Source organism: Heterodontus francisci, chromosome 30 (assembly GCF_036365525.1).
Source record: "Heterodontus francisci isolate sHetFra1 chromosome 30, sHetFra1.hap1, whole genome shotgun sequence".
In the NCBI taxonomy this organism is placed as follows: domain Eukaryota; kingdom Metazoa; phylum Chordata; class Chondrichthyes; order Heterodontiformes; family Heterodontidae; genus Heterodontus; species Heterodontus francisci.
The window spans coordinates 36,494,276-36,510,452 of NC_090400.1; the positions used below are offsets into that span (position 1 = coordinate 36,494,276).

General features: G+C 45.6%; 1 protein-coding gene across 1 annotated transcript in view; it reads left to right on the forward strand.

The window, feature by feature from the left end:
- The window catches only part of pitpnm3 (PITPNM family member 3), a 493,326-nt gene that overhangs the window by 67,104 nt on the left and 410,045 nt on the right, over positions 1-16,177 (forward strand). The window lies entirely within an intron of this gene.

The following is a 16,177-nucleotide window of genomic DNA, read 5'->3' on the forward strand; positions in this document are numbered from 1 at the left end:
CAATGGTAGCCCCTAGGATGTTGATAGTGGGGAATTCAGCGATGGTAATGCATTGAATGTCAAGAGGAGATGGTTAGATTCTCTCTTGTTGGAGATGGTCATTGCCAATGTGTGGTGCGAATGTTACTTTCCACTTATCAGCCCAAGCCTGGATATTGTTCAAGTCTTGCTGCATTTCTACATGGACTGCTTCATTATCTGAGGAGTCACGAATGGTGCTGGACATTGTGTAATCATCAGTGAACATCCCCACTTCTGACCTTATGATTGAAGGAAGGTCATTGATGAAGCAGTTGAAGATGGTTGGGCCCAGGACACAACCCTGAGGAACTCCTGCAGTGATGTCCTGGAGCTAAGATGATTGACCTCCAACAACCACGACCATTTTCCGTTGCGCTAGGTTTTCCCCCTGATTCCCATTGACCTCAGTTTTGCAAGGGCTCCTTGATGCCATACTCGGTCAAATGCTGCCTTGGTGTCAAGGGCAGTCACGCTCACCTCACCTCTTGAGGTCAGCTCTTTTGTCCATGTTTGAACCAAGGCTGTAATGAGGTAAGGAGCTGAGTGGCCCTGGCGGAACCCAAACTGAGCATCACTGAGCAGGTTATTGCTCAGCAAGTGCCACTTGATGGCACTGTTGATGACGCCTTCCATCACTTTACTGATGATTGAGAGGAGACTGATGGGGCGTAAATTGGCTGGGTTGGACTTGTCCTGCTTTTTGTGTACAGGACAGTGCTGACTATCCCTGATTATTCCGTCTCTCCAAATGGAGATTAATCCTGGCCCTCAGAATTTTTTCCAATAGTTTCCCAACCACTGATGTTAGACTCACCAGTCTGTAATTACCTGGTCTATCCCTGTTACCCTTGAATAATGGTACCACATTCACTGTCCTCCAGTCCTCTGGCACCTCTCCTGTGGCCAGAGAGGATTTGAAAATTTGTGTTAGAGCCCCTGCTATCACCTCCCTTGCCTCACATAACAGCCTGGGATACATCTCATCTGGGCCTGGGGATTTATCCACTTTTAAGCCTGCTAAAACATCTAATACTTCCTCCCTTTCAATGTTAATATGTTCAAGTATAGCGCAATCCCCCTCACTGATCTCTACACCGACATCATCGTTCTCCAAGTGAAAACAAATGAATAGTAATCATTTAAAACCTCACCTATGTCCTCCAGCTCCACACACACATTGCCGCTTTCGTCCCTAATGGGCCCTACTCTTTCCCTGGTTATCCTCTTGCCCTTAATATACTTATAAAATGCCTTAGGATTTTCCTTTATCTTGCCCACCAGTGTTTTTTCATGTCCCCTCTTCGTTCTCCTAATTACTTTTGTAAGTACCCCCCCTACACTTTCTATACTCCTCTAATGTTTTCAGCACTCTGAATCTGCCATAAGCCTCCTTTTTTTCCTGATCTAATACTCTACATCCCTTGACATCCAGGGTTCCCTGGACTTGTTGGTCCTACTCTTCACCTTAACGGATACATGTTGGCTCTGAACCCTCACTATTTCCTCTTTGACTCCCACTGGCCTGATGTAGACTTTCCTACAAATAGCTGCTCCCAGTTCACTTTGGACAGATCCTGTTTTATCAAATTGAAATTGAAATCGGCCTTCCCCCAATTCAGTACCTTTATTTCTGGCCCGTCTTTATCCTTTTCCATAACTACCATAAATCTTACAGAGTTATAGTCAAGCATGAGAAAGGCAAAGCCCGTCCAGCAGAGCTGGTTTTGGGTGATCGCTCCAATGCTGAGTGGGTTGGCTTGAGAGAGGACACTGCTGTTGGATTGTCTTTCTTGCCATCAGATTTGGAAGATCTTACAGAGGCATCTCTGGTGGTATTTCTCCAGTGCTTTGACGTGCCTGCTGTAGGTTGTCCAAGTCTCCAAAGCATATAGAAGCACAGGGATCACTGCTGCCTGGTAAGCCATGATCTTAGTCTCGGGTTTGAGATCCTGATCCTCAAATACTTTCTTCCTCAGTCAGCCGAATGCTAAGCTGGTACATTGGATGCCACGATAAGCCTCGTCGTCTATGTCTGCCTTCGCCGAGAGAAGTCTTCCAAGATATGGAAAATAGTCATTAATTTTGATTGATGAGGGGGAGGTGTGTGCTGTGGGAGTTGGTTGGAAGAAGACCTTCATTTTCTGAGTATTTAGTGAAAGACCCATTTTCTCATATGCTTTGGAGAAGGAGCTCAGTTTCAGAGTGAGCACACACACAAGCATCATCTGCAAACTGAAGGTCAGCAACTGAGGATGGAATGATTTTGGTTTTGGATTGAAGTTGACATAGGTTGAACAGTTTCCAGTCTATTCTGCAGATTTTCTCCACGCCTGCGGGTAGTTTACTAGAGGTGAGGTGTAGCATTGCAGCGAGAAAAATGGAGAAGAGGGCTGGTGTGATGACACAGCCTTGCTTGACCCCATTATTGACTGGGATAGGGTTTGTGGTGGTTCTGTTGGTGACAATCGTGGCTTGCATGTCATCTTGGAATAGATGGAGGATGGTGACAAACTTTTGTGGGCCAGCCAAATTTGAGCAGGATACTCCATAAACCTTGGTGGTTGACAGAGAGTCAAAGGCTTTTGTGAGGTCGAAAAAGACCATGTACAGCAGTTGGTGTTGTTCCCTGCATTTTTTTTGGATTTGCTGCACAATGAAGATCTTGTCTGTGGTGCTTCTCGATGGGTGAAAGCTGCACTGCAACTCCGGAAGGAGCTCTTCAGCCACTGGGAGGAAGTGAGTCATACAGGACTTAATCGAGCGTAAGCGCAAAGCCTTTGCAGACTGGAAACTTCACCACACATCCAGGGTAAAGCAGAAATCCCACAGGCTCTGGCTGGCAGTGGTGCAGCAAAATACCCGGGACATCAAAAACAAATGGTGGGTAACGGACAGAAGAGATGCAGCAACTTGCAGACACCAACGACATGCACAGTCTCTTCAGCGCTGTCAAGCTGATCGATGGTCCAAGCACTCAAGGGCCACCCTGCTGTGAGCCAAGCATGGAGGAGAACGCATCAAGGACAGGGTGACAGTCAGTGCTCGCTGGAGGGAACATTTCAAAAAATTCCTCAACCGAGACTCTGTCTTTGGCTTCAATGTCCTCAACTCCATCCCTCAACACCCCATCCAGCTCAGTCTCACTGCTACCCCAGTCCAGAGCAAGGTCAAAAAAGCCATTCAACAGCCAAGGAACAAGAAGGCCTCTGGAACAGGCGAAATCCCTGCTGAAATCCTGAAGCATGGCGGTAATACACTCCTGGCACAACTGCACAACCACATATCCCTCATCTGGGATGTGAAGTGCTTGCAGGGGACTTCAGGGACGTTGTGTTCATGACTGTATTCAAGAAGGGAGACAAGACCGTTTGCGGCAACTACAGAGGAATCCCCCTGCTGTCTGCCACAGGGAAGATCAGAGGTGAGTTGGACATCAGTTTAACATCTCATCTGAAAGACTGCACTCCAACAGCACTGTACGCCCTCACTGCTCCACTGAAACGTTATCTTGGACTACACATTCAAGCCTCTGAAGTGGGAATGAAGGCAAGAGTGGTACCACAGAGCCACGGCTGACACCGTGACGAATATACCAAGACAATGCTAATGTATGTTTTGTTACAGTCCTTTGTTACAGTCCTTTCCTTTCCACAATCAGTAGAAATTCATGTCCTTTTCTCAGTTTGTGCATGGGCAATATACTGAGAGAAAATGTCAAAGTGGGTATAAAGAATACAGTTATGATTTTACTATAAATAGCAAAGGAAATCAATGGCTAGCATTGTAATGTGATAAATGTCTCAACAAAGTGAGGCTGGCTGAGTTACAAATGGCTCTGGGCAGTGAAGATATTTATCATACCTTACTTTTTAGCCCAGAGCTATTCGACTTATAACACTTGCTTGTCAAAAAAATCATTTTAATTAGTACTTTTAACAGAGGAAAATCTGTTGGAAGTGATTTGCATTGTCATTATATCACTGGGGTAAACTTTACAACTTGGTGTTCCCTGTGTAGAACCTCATTGATGGGATAGCACTTCAGGAATTTGTTTGTGAAGCTCAGCGCACATCAATTTTCGATAAGCAATCTCTTGGTGCAAAACTCTTGGCAGCACTAATTTATAAACCACATTGTGCAATCATCGGGTATGAAATCCCTAGGTTAGGGGGGGGCAGTAAAGGGGTATTTTACCCATGGTGGGATGGGAGACGGGGAGGAGGCAGATTTTGGACAGGTTAGATTTGCTGGATTTCCAATCACATGTAAACTGCATTCAAAATCTGATCCAGGAGGACGTCCAAATTCATCCAATTCCCAGTTTCAGGGTATGCCTAGTTCATTTCCGGAACACACTCGGAATTCCATCCACCACACCACCTACAGGCTCAGCAGATCCCATGCCAGCTGAAAGCAGGCATGAGTTCCAATGTGAGCATTGCATAAGCCCCAAAGGTACACTGGAGTACAGGTAATTGACCCAAGTCGGCCTGTTAGGGCCTTGGGGTCCCTGAATTGGAGCTTCTTCTTTCTTACAGCTGATGTAGATATACAGCAACAACTATAGTTTTCCATTCAGATGGTTAAACCAGATAATTGCATCGGGCGTAGCAAGTGCATAGCTGTGATGCCCCCTTAGTATTTGAGAATCGGGCATTGAGGTGTTACGTGTTTCATGTTCTGCTCTGGGTGACCAGAGTTGCACACTGGAGAGTTTTTTAATTTTCCATTTGTGCACCATCTATCATGGCTAGCGTGGATGTGGTTTAGGGTTGCCCAAAAGCTTCGTAGAAGATCGGGGTGTTTCACTAGAAGTTTGTTTGTTACTTCTTGTAAACTTTTGTGGCCTATTGGTCAGCATCCTCCATAGTGGGATAGTGTTCTGAGGCAGGGGATTATCCTTCTGAGTCGTAGGCCAGGTATGCAAAGGCTATACCTGTCACTGAATTCCTCAGGAATCCAGCCTCAATGTGCATTGCAAAGGCCAAAACTTGGTGGCAGCAATTGCAATTAGGCCAGAATCCCACCTGTTCTCCAGGGATTGCTGTTGCAACAAGACAGCTGATTCTCCAGAGGTTGATACGTTCCAGGAGTGGTACAGAGGAGTGATATTGACCAAGAGCTACCCACGTTACAGTCATGTTGCCCAGTTTCAGTATGGCAATAGCCATTGCCTCCTGCCATGCACTTGGGATGCATCTGGATTACATGGTGTTGATGTACAGTTTTGTCAGTCCATGGGGCCTAGTTGATGAAAAAATTCCAGAGGGGATACCATCTCCACTGGTCTCCTTCCTTTTCTTCATTATTTTTTGTTTATAAGGGGTACAGCACTGAAACAGGCCCTTCGGCCCACCGAGTCTGTGCCGACCATCAACCACCCATTTTTTTAATGCTAATCCTACACTAATCCCATATTCCTACCACATCCCCACCTATCCCTATGTTTCCCTACCACCTACCTATACTAGTGGCAATTTATAATGGCCAATTTAACTACCAACCTGCAAGTCTTTTGGCTTGTGGGAGGAAACTGGAGCACCCGGAGAAAACCCACGCAGACACAGGGAGAACTTGCAAACTCCACACAGGCAGTACCCAGAATTGAACCCGGGTCACTGGAGCTGTGAGGCTGCGGTGCTAACCACTGCGCTAAACCATTCTTCTCTTCAATGTGCTGATAGAGGTGGGGTCTCATGGAGGGATTGAGGTCATTGTCGTGTCATTGACGATAGATCAGTCACATAGTGTTTTTGTCAAGTGGTCCTTTTGTGCTCTCCACCAGTTTGGAGGCAATGCAGTTGGGCCGGACATTTGAGGTCCAATATTCTACTCCAAGACGTTGTAGGAGGGCCGAGGCACAATGACTAGAATGTGTGAATTCTGGACCTTCAACACACGGAGGAGACGATGACGTTGTGGTAATGTCACTGGACTAGTAATCGAGAGGCCCAAGATAATGCCCTGTGGACACAGGTTCAAATCCCACCACGGCAGCTGGTAGAATTTAAAATTCAATTAGTTAATAAGTTCAATTAATTAATAATAAAAACTGGAATTAATAGCGAGTGCCATGAAGCTATCATTGATTGTCGTAAAAATCCATCTGCTTACTAATGTCCTTTAGGGAATGAAATCTGCCATCCTTATCTAGTTCAGCCTCTATGTGACTCCAGACCCACAGCAATGTGGTTGATTCTTAAGTGCCCTCGATATGGCCTAGCAAGCCATTCAGTTGTCAAGGACAATTTGGGGCAGGCAACAAATACTGACCAGTGAGACCCACATCCAAAGAATAAAAAGCACTCAATTCACCGCTGGCATCTGGCTGAGTCTCGAGACTCCAGCAGGGCCTTCGCAATCTGTGGGCTGCTCGACATCAAATGTATATTGTAAATATAGTGTAGTGAGACACCTCATGAACTATGTTGGAAGAAACTGATTGATGTAATTTCATGTAATTTAAAATTTGAACTGTTACGTCATGTATTTTTACAAATTTTACGAATGAAGTATATTTTTTGAAAAAAAATCTGTGGGCTGCCCAACTGGAGGTCCCGGGTCCCTTTTGTACATCAGTGGGTGTACAAAAAACAGATCTCGGGGGTAACTTTCAACTGCAATGAAAAGAAAGCTGAACAGGATAGTGGGAGGCCACTGTGATTGTACCAGTTTTCTGCTCTCCATTCACCATTAATTGAAGGCAGAAGTGAGTTATTTACCTCATAAATTGGATAAAAGAGAGACTCTGTGAATTCTGCTTATTCTATGGTGAAAGTGTGGAACCAAAACAAGTTTAAAATTCATTCATTATTTGTTAAATGTATTGAAAGATTGGGCTGGATTTTACCAGCCCCCCGACGTCTGGTGTCGTGGCAGCGGCGGGGAAACATCTCTGGGAAGGCTCCAGCCCATTCGGCGACGGGACCTTCATTAAAATATTTAAATCCATTTAAATCACTGAATTAATATTAACCTCATCATGATGGCTGTCCCACTGCAATATTCCGGACGGTTGCTGGAACCCCCGCACCTTCAGATCTCCATTCGGAGATCCAAGGCGGAACACTGGTTGGGAGGAGGGAGCAAGTAAGTTTTCAGGTCAGGGGAGCAAGGAAAACAATTGCTATTGGTGGAGGGGATGGTGGGAAGGGGTTGAAGGTGAAAGGCAATAAACCTTGGGGGAGGAAGGTCGGGATCGCAAGGTAAGTTTTTTTGCGGGGTGAAGGCAATAAATAAATTGTTTGGTCATTGGGGAATGGGAGAGGGGCTTCGTTCTTTTCTTAAATGTTTTAATTTAGCTCTAACATGCATTTCACTTTATAAATTTTAATACTTGTAAGGGCTCGAAGCCCTTTAAAAATGGCGCCGGATGCCGTTGCCGGGGGATGGAGCGCCTGCTCCCTCCACATCATCGGGGGGTGGGCGGGGACAGGCCGCCCCACCCAGTTAAGTGAGCCGCTGCGCTAAATATCGCAGCAGTTCCGTGGCACACATCTCGCGCGTGCACCTTGTCGTTTTTGAAATCGGCGCAAGCCGGAAAAATTCAGCCTATTGAATTTAGTCAAGCTACTTTACGTCAGCAAGAACTTTCCATGATATCATAAATAAAATGAGATATATTTATCCTTGAGATGTCGGACAGTTAACTTTACTTGTTGTAAAAGAATGAGTCTTCAGAAAGGGTAAAAGCTACGTGAGCAATCTGGAGTAGGCAACCCTAATCTAATGCCTAATTTCCAAACCAAAATCCCCCTTTCGTTTTAGTCAGCCAATGTCTCTCAGGTGGACACTGATGGCCACCCGTCACTATATTTAAGAGTTTCCAAACCAAGTTACAGAGAAATGCACAATAAAATTTTCCGTTTGCCCAATATGGAACATGCAAAATGGGATCAGAATTATATGGAGTCAAGGAACACTCCTTCGTTCCTAACTCCGCAGGAACATTTTTTAACAGAAAATTTACAACGTACCTTATGGTGCTGCTCCCGAATCTCAAGTGGAGCAGGCCCAGCTCCTGCACCACTCGTTATACAACTTTATAATTGAAGCCTCAAAAAAAGGCATAGGCCCCTCATTTAAATATGTAAAGGGTGTACGGCACCCAATGTATTGTGAGCTGACCTCACTCGTATTGACTCTGTTTCCTGTGTATGTTAGATTAGATGGAATGAGCATGACTGGTGAGGGACTGGGGAATTGTCATTGGGCTAAGGTGGCTTCAAGGTTACATATTTGGTAATGAAAAATTTGAACCAAGTCCATCCTTTATGGTCTTTTTAATAATCTGATAGTTGAGATAGGTTTGTTGCACTTCAGGCACTGTTGATTGTTCTTCAAGCCTAGCTTATTAATGTGACCTGGAGAGACAGAGCCTTTACTGTAAACTGAAACTCTTCCCGATTAGCTCCCGATAACCCTGCATGAGTATGTCGTGTTTTTGGTGGCGGCCAGGAAGAACTGGAAAAATATCCCGGCCCAATATCGTTCTAATAAATTGGTCCGCATTGTGCCTTTCTAACCCCAGTAAATTGGGCACAATGGGGTTCAATTTTGACCCCACCAGCTGCATTGAGCCAACTACATGGATCTTAGATGACGGTTGGTAATAGCGAATGTTTATGGGCCCCAAATTTCCATTGGGGGTACAGCTGGATTTTAACCAGTTAAAACTATGCAACCTACTTGCAAAGAACTCTGGTTAATTTCTTGCTGCTGGTCCAGCTAGAGCCACTCTACCTTTGTTTTAATTCATTCATGGGATGTGGGCGTCACTGGCCAGGCCAGCATTTATTGCCCATCCCTGATTGATCTTGAGAAGGCGGTGATGAGCTGCCCTCTTGAACCGCTGCAGTCCATGTGGGGTAGGTACACCCACAGTGCTGTTAGGAAGGGAGTTCCAGGATTTCGACCCAGTGACAGAAAAGTAACGGCGATATAGTTCCAAGTCAGGATGGTGTGTGACTTGGAGGGGAACTTGCAGGTGGTGGTGTTCCCATGCATTTGCTGCTCTTGTCCTTCTAGTTGGTAGAGGTCACGGGTTTGGAAGGTGCTGACTAAGGAGCCTTGGTGCGTTGCTGCTGTGCATCTTGTAGATGGTACACACTGCTGCCACTGTGCGTCGGTGATGAAGCGAGTGAATGTTTGTGGATGAGGTGCCAATCAAGCGGGCTGCTTTGTCCTGGATGTTGTTGAGCTTCTTGAGTGTTGTTGGAGCTGCACCCATCCAGGCAAGTGGAGAGAATTCCATCACACTCCTGACTTGTGCCTTGTAGATGGTGGACAGGCTTTGGGGAATCAGGAGGTGAGTTACTCGCCACAGGATTCCTAGCCTCTGACCTGCTCTTGTAGCCATGGTATTTATATGGCTACTCCAGTTCAGTTTCTGGTCAATGGTAGCCCCTAGGATGTTGATATTGGGGGATTCAACGATGATAATGCCATTGAATGTCAAGGGGAGAGGGTTAGATTCTCTGTTATTGGAGATGGTCATTGCCTGGCACTTGTGTGGCGCGAATGTTACTTGCCACTTATCAGCCCAAGCCCGGATATTGTCCAAGTCTTGCTGCATTTCTACACGGACTGCTTCAGTATCTGAGGAGTCACAAATGGTACTGAACATTGTGCAATCATCAGCGAACATCCCCACTTCTTGATGAAGCAGCTGAAGATGGTTGGGCCTAGGACACTGCCCTAAAGAACTCCTGCAGTGATGTCCTGGAGCTCAGATGATTGACCTCCAACAACCACAACCATCTTCCTTTGCCCTAGGTATGACTCCAGCAAGTGGAGGGTTTTCCTCCTGATTCCCATTGACCTCAGTTTTGCTCGGGCTCCTTGATGCCATACTTGGTCAAACGCTGCCTTGATGTCAAGGGCAGTCACTCTCACCTCACCTATGGAGTTCAGCTCTTTTGTCCATGTTTTAACCAAGGCTGTAATGAGGTCAAGAGCTGAGCGGCCCTGGCAGTACCCAAACTGAGCGTCACTGAGCAGGTTATTGCTAAGCAAGTGCCGCTTGATGGCACTGTTGATGACACCTTCCATCACTTTACTGATGATTGAGAGGAGACTGATGGGGAGGAAATTGGCTGGGTTGGACTTGTCCTGCTTTTTGTCTACAGGACATACCTGGGCAATTTTCCACCTTGCAGGGTAGATGCCAGTGTTGTAGCTGTACTGGAACAGCTTGGCTAGGGGCACGGCAAGTTCTGGAGCACAGGTTTTCAGTACTATTGCCGGAATATTGTCAGGGCCCATAGCCTTTGCAGTATCCAGTGCCTTCAGTCATTTCTTGATATCACGCAGAGTGAATCAAATTGGCTGAAGTCTGGCATCTATGATGTTGGGGACTTCAGGAGGAGGCCGAGATGGATCATCAACTTGGCACTTGTGGCTGAAGATTTTTGCAAATGCTTCAGCCTTATCTTTCGCACTGATGTGCTGGGCTCCCCCATCATTGAGGATGGGGATATTTGTGGAGCCACCTCGTCCAGTTAGTTGTTTAATTGTCCACCACTATTCACAGCTGGATATGGCAGGACTGCAGAGCTTAGATCTGATCTGTTGGTTACGGAATCGCTTAGCTCTGTCTATCGCATGCTGCTTGCACAGTTTGGCACATAGATAGTTCTGTGTTGTAGCTTCACCAGGTTGACACCTCATTTTGAGGTATGCCTGGTGCTGCTCCTGGCATGCCCTCCTGCACTCTTCATTGAACCATCGTTGGTCTCCTGGCTTGACGGTAATGGTAGAGTGGGGGATATGCCGGGCCATGAGGTTACAGATTGTGGTTGAGTACAATTCTGCTGCTGCTGATGGCCCATAGCGCCTCATGGATGCCCAGTTTTGCATTACTAGATCTGTTTGAAATCTATCCCATTTAGCACGGTGGTAGTGCCACACAACACGAAGGAGGGTATCCTCAATGTGAAGGTGGGACTTCGTCTCCACAACGACTGTGCGGTGGTCGTCCGACCAATACTGTCATGGACAGATGCATCTGCGGCAGGCAGATTGGTGAGGACGAGGTCAAGTATGTTTTCCCCTCTTGTTGGTTCCCCCACCACCTGCCGCATAACCAGTCTAGCAGCTATGTCCTTTAGGAATCGGCCAGCTCGGTCAGTAGTGGTGCTAGCGAGCCACTCGTGGTGATGGACATTGAAGTCCCCCACCCAGAGTACAGTCTGTGCCATTGCCACCCTCAGTGCTTCCTCCAAGTGCTGTTCAACATAGAGGAGTACTGACTCATCAGCTGAGGGAGGGCGGTAGGTGGTAATCAGCAGGAGGATTCCTTGTCCATGTTTGACCTGATGCCATGAGACTTCATGGGGTCCAGAGTCGCTGTTGAGGACTCCCAGGTCCCAGGGCAACTCCCTCCCTACTGCATACCACTGTGCCGTCTCCTCTGCTGGGTCTGTCCTGCCGGTGGGACAGGACATACCCGGGGATGGTGATGGCAGTGTCTGGGACATTGTCTGTAAGGTATTCATGAGTATGACTATATCAGACTGTTGCTTGACTAGTCTGTGGGACAGCTCTCCCAACTTTGGCACAAGCCCCTTTGCAGGGTCGGGTTTGCCGTTGTCGTTTCCGGTGCCTAGGTCGATGCTGGGTGGTCCGTCTGGTTTCATTCCTTTGTATCGACATCGTAGCGGTTAGATACAACTGAGTGGCTTGCTAGGCCATTTCAGAGGGCATGTAAGAGTCAACCACATTGCTGTGGGTCTGGGGTCACATGTCGGCCAGACCAGGTAAGGACAGCAGATTTCCTTCCCTAAGGGACATTAGTGAACCAGATGGGTTTTTAAACAACAATCGACAATGGTTTCATGGCCATCATTAGACTAGCTTTTTTTTTAATTCCAGATTTATTAATTGAATTCAGATTCCACCTTCTGCTGTGGTGGGATCTGAACCCATGTCCCCAGAGCAATACCCTGGGTCACTAGTCCAGTAACAATACCACTACGCCACCGCCAATTATATATTTTATCCATTTCAGAATACAAATTCACCAGCCAGGTTTCTTTAATAAACAACAAAATTATTAATTTATTATAAAACAATAATTATTCAATAAAGATGCAAAGCTTATTAACACAAAGGTTGAAATTGAAATATGAAATATAAATATATTCCCTTCTAAATGACCCAACACACATGCAGACACACACACTGGTTAAAGAAAAAATAAAGAAGCTTTCTCTGCAGAACCAAAACGAAACTACTTTGGCCAAATACTTGTTCATTACTGAAGAAAAAAAGACTCGGGTAAGAAATTTTAGTTTAGTTTAGTTTTAGTTTAGAGATACAGCACTGAAACAGGCCCTTCGGCCCACCGAGTCTGTGCCGACCATCAACCACCCATTCATACTAATCCTACACTAATCCCATATTCCTACCACATCCTCAGCTGTCCCTATATTTCCCTGCCACCTACCTATACTAGGGCCAATTTATAATGGCCAATTTACCTACCAACCTGCAAGTCTTTTGGCTTGTGGGAGGAAACTGGAGCACCTGGAGAAAACCCACGCAGACACAGGGAGAACTTGCAAACTCCACACAGGCAGTACCCAGAATTGAACCCGGGTCGCTGGAGCTGTGAGGCTGCGGTGCTAACCACTGCGCCACTGTGCCGCATGTTCCAGATGACTTTTGGTCTGGTGTCCTGGTGCACATAGATGGGTGTCACTCGACACATGAGGTTATCACTGGGATCTTTTCAGAAGCAGTTCGTTTAGGAGATGTCGAGAGGAAGTCTTGCAGGCTTTTTGGGAGAATTGCAGCATCAATGGGTTCAGCTATCACACTGAATTCTCAGACAAATTTTCAAAATAGGTGACAAAGGATGCGTTGGATGGCTTCTCTCTTCGCAGAATACACACCAACTGAATTCCAAACAATATCCAAAAACAAAACTCCTGAGCCATAAACCCAGACATGTGACTTCTGTAAGTCCAAACAGTTCCATAGTCCATCAGGCTATGGCTGTTTACTTGGCAGAAGACATGTGATTTCTAGTAAGTGTTTGTTTTTAAACAAAGTCCCAAGTGTCCTTCCAGTGACCCTTTAAAAAACAAGTCCAGAATCTCTTCAGGTATTTTCCACAGTCTTTTAAACACAAGTCCTCAAAAAATATTAACAATGGAAGCACCTTCATGACAGTCGTCAATGTCTTCATCTGTCTGCTCGTGGCTTCATGTGCTCTGGCAGTGTCTACAGCCTGCGATAACAGGTGTTAATTTTTGTTGCTGTGCCTTACTGTATAGACCAACATGAATTGTGACATTTATGCTGGCTAATATTTTTTATGTATTAGAAGAAAACTACCAGCAGCATTCAGCAAACATGATGTTCGTACCTCAAATGGCCCCAAACACCCCATTCTGAATTCGCATAATTAGTGCCTGGAATTAGGGAATTTCTGGCACAGAAGGAGACCATTTGGTTCAGATAGAGCTATCTACTGAGTCCCATTCTTCACCCATGGTGTATCTACCCTATCAAGTTTTTTTTTGCAGATGTTTATCCTTTTTTGCCTGTCCTTAGCAGATAACCAAGCCAGCTGAATTCTGGAGCTCAGCCTGTGAGAAAATTAAAGGCACAAACTACTTCTTGCTCCTCTCGGGTATGTTTCCTTTCTGCTAATGTTAGCAAAATGAAAAATTGGTGCGAGGATGAAGCTGCTTCCTTCGCTTTTTTCTCGCGACAGCTTGTTTTTTGCTAGCATTATTGAATGGAAGTAAAAATACAAATCGGTGGCACAGTACATTGGTGTAACCCTGTTCAATTTCTGCGATTACTGAACTGCTTTTTGGTGTGACGGATTTTCCTCTCATTATTTCCTCTCATTTTAAAGAACAGGTACTAATCTCTTCTGACTCGATGCAAAATCAAGAATTTGTTTTGTTGTCACTGTAAAACTGCTGCCAGGTTTTGTCTATAATGAACTGTGTGTTTCATCATAGCAGCTTGTCACTAGATACCAGATGAATGACTTCAAAATCACAGCCAACTTTTGTATGAGAGGATTTGAAGCAGCTGCTGATGGGATGTGCAAAGTATCCGGCGGAATAATCTGGCAGTGAAAGTCAAGTAAAAGAAGACTGTTGTCATAATTTTATCTGAACGCAGTTTCACAGATGGCACTGTATTGCACAACATTGTAATGTTAAGGCTTTTCAGCCTCCCTTTGTCTTTGCTAGAACTTACAGCACAGAACAAAGCCTTTTGGTCCAATTGGTCTATGCTGGAGTTTATTCTCCTTCTGCACCTCCTCCCATTCTACTTCATCTAACCCTATCAGCATAAACTACTATTCTTTTATCCCCCATGCACATATAGAGCTTCCTCTTAAATGCATCCATGCTATTTGCCTTTAATTGAACAGTGGCATAATGGTAATGTTACTGAACTAGCAACCCAGAGGCTTGGACTAATGCTCCAGAGTCATGAGTTCAAATCCCACCACGGCAGCTGGGGGAATTTAAATTCAATTATTTAATAAATCTGGAATAAAAAAACTAGTTTCTATAATAGTGACCACGGTATCGTAAAAACCCATCTGCTTCACTAATGCCCTTCAGGGAAAGAAATCTGCTGTCCTTTCTAAGTCTGGCCTGCATGTGACTCCAGACTCACAGCAATGAGGTTGACTCTTAACTGCTCCCTGAAATGGAGCAAGCCGCTCAGTTGTATCAAACTGCTACAGATAATTCAAATAAGATTAAAACTGGACAAACCTAGGCACCGGACATGACAAAGGCACACCTAGTTAACCCTGCAAAGTTCTTCTAACTTAGCTGGGGACTTGTGCCAAAATTGGAAGAGCTGTCCTGCAGACTAGCCAAGCAACAACCTGATATACATACACGCTGAATCATGCCTTACTGCCAATGTCCCAGACTCCTCCAGCACCATCCCTGAGTATGTAATGTCTCAGGACAGACCCATCAGAGATGGTGTCACAGTGGTGCAGAGTTGGAGGGAGTCATCCTGGGAGTCCTTCACATTACTGGATACAGCAAAGGCTGTAGGCCGTACAACATCCTGGCTGTAGTGCTGAAGACTTGTGCTCCAGAACTAGCTGCGTCCCTAGCCAAACTGTTTCAATACAGTTACAAGACTGGCATCTACCTGACAAAAATGCCCAGGTATGTCCTGTCCACAAAGCGCAGGACAAATCTGATCAAGCCAAATACTGCCCCTGCAGTCTACTCTCAGTCATCAGCAAAGTAATGGAAGGTGTAATTGACAGTATTATCAAAGGGCACCTACTCACCAAAAAGATGCTCAGTTTGGTTTCTGCCAGGACTTGTTACAGCCTTCATCTAAACATGGCCCAAAGAGCTGAATGCCAGAGGTGAGGTGAGAGTGACTGCCTTTGATATCAGGGCAGTATTTGACCAAGTATGGCATCGAGGAGTAAAATTAAAGTCAATGGGAATCAGTGGGAAACTTTCCACGGGTGGAGTCATACCTAGCACAAAGGAAGATGGTTGTGGTTGTTGGAAGCCATTCACCTCAGTCCCAGAACATTGCTGCAGAAGTTCCTCAGGGTAATGTCCTAGGTCCAACCATCTTCAGCTGCTTCATCAATGACACTTCCTCCATTATAAGGTCAGAAGTGGGGATGTTCACTGATGATTGCACAGTTCCATTTGCAACTCCTCATACTGAAGCAGTCCATGCCTGCATGTAGCAAGACCTGGACAACATTCAGTCTAGGCATCATAAAATCACAAGTAACATTTGCACCACAGAAGTGTCAGGCAATGACCATGTACAACAAAGGAGAACCTACCCATCTTCCCTTGACATGCAATGGCATTACTTACCATTGCTGAACCCCCACCAGCAACATCCTGGGAATCACCATTAACCAGAAACTTAACTGGACTAGCTATATAAATATTGTGACAACAAGAGCGGGTCAGAGGCTGCACTGAGTATCTCACCACCTGATTCCCCAAGTGTGCTCACCATCTACATGGCAAAGTCAGGAGTGTAACAAAATACTTCCCACTTGCCGGGATGAGTGCAGCTCCAACAACACTCGAGAAGCTCGACATCATCCAGAACAAAGCAGCCTGCTTAAATTGGTACCCCATTCACCACCTTATAGGTGCACAGTGCAGCAGTGTGTACC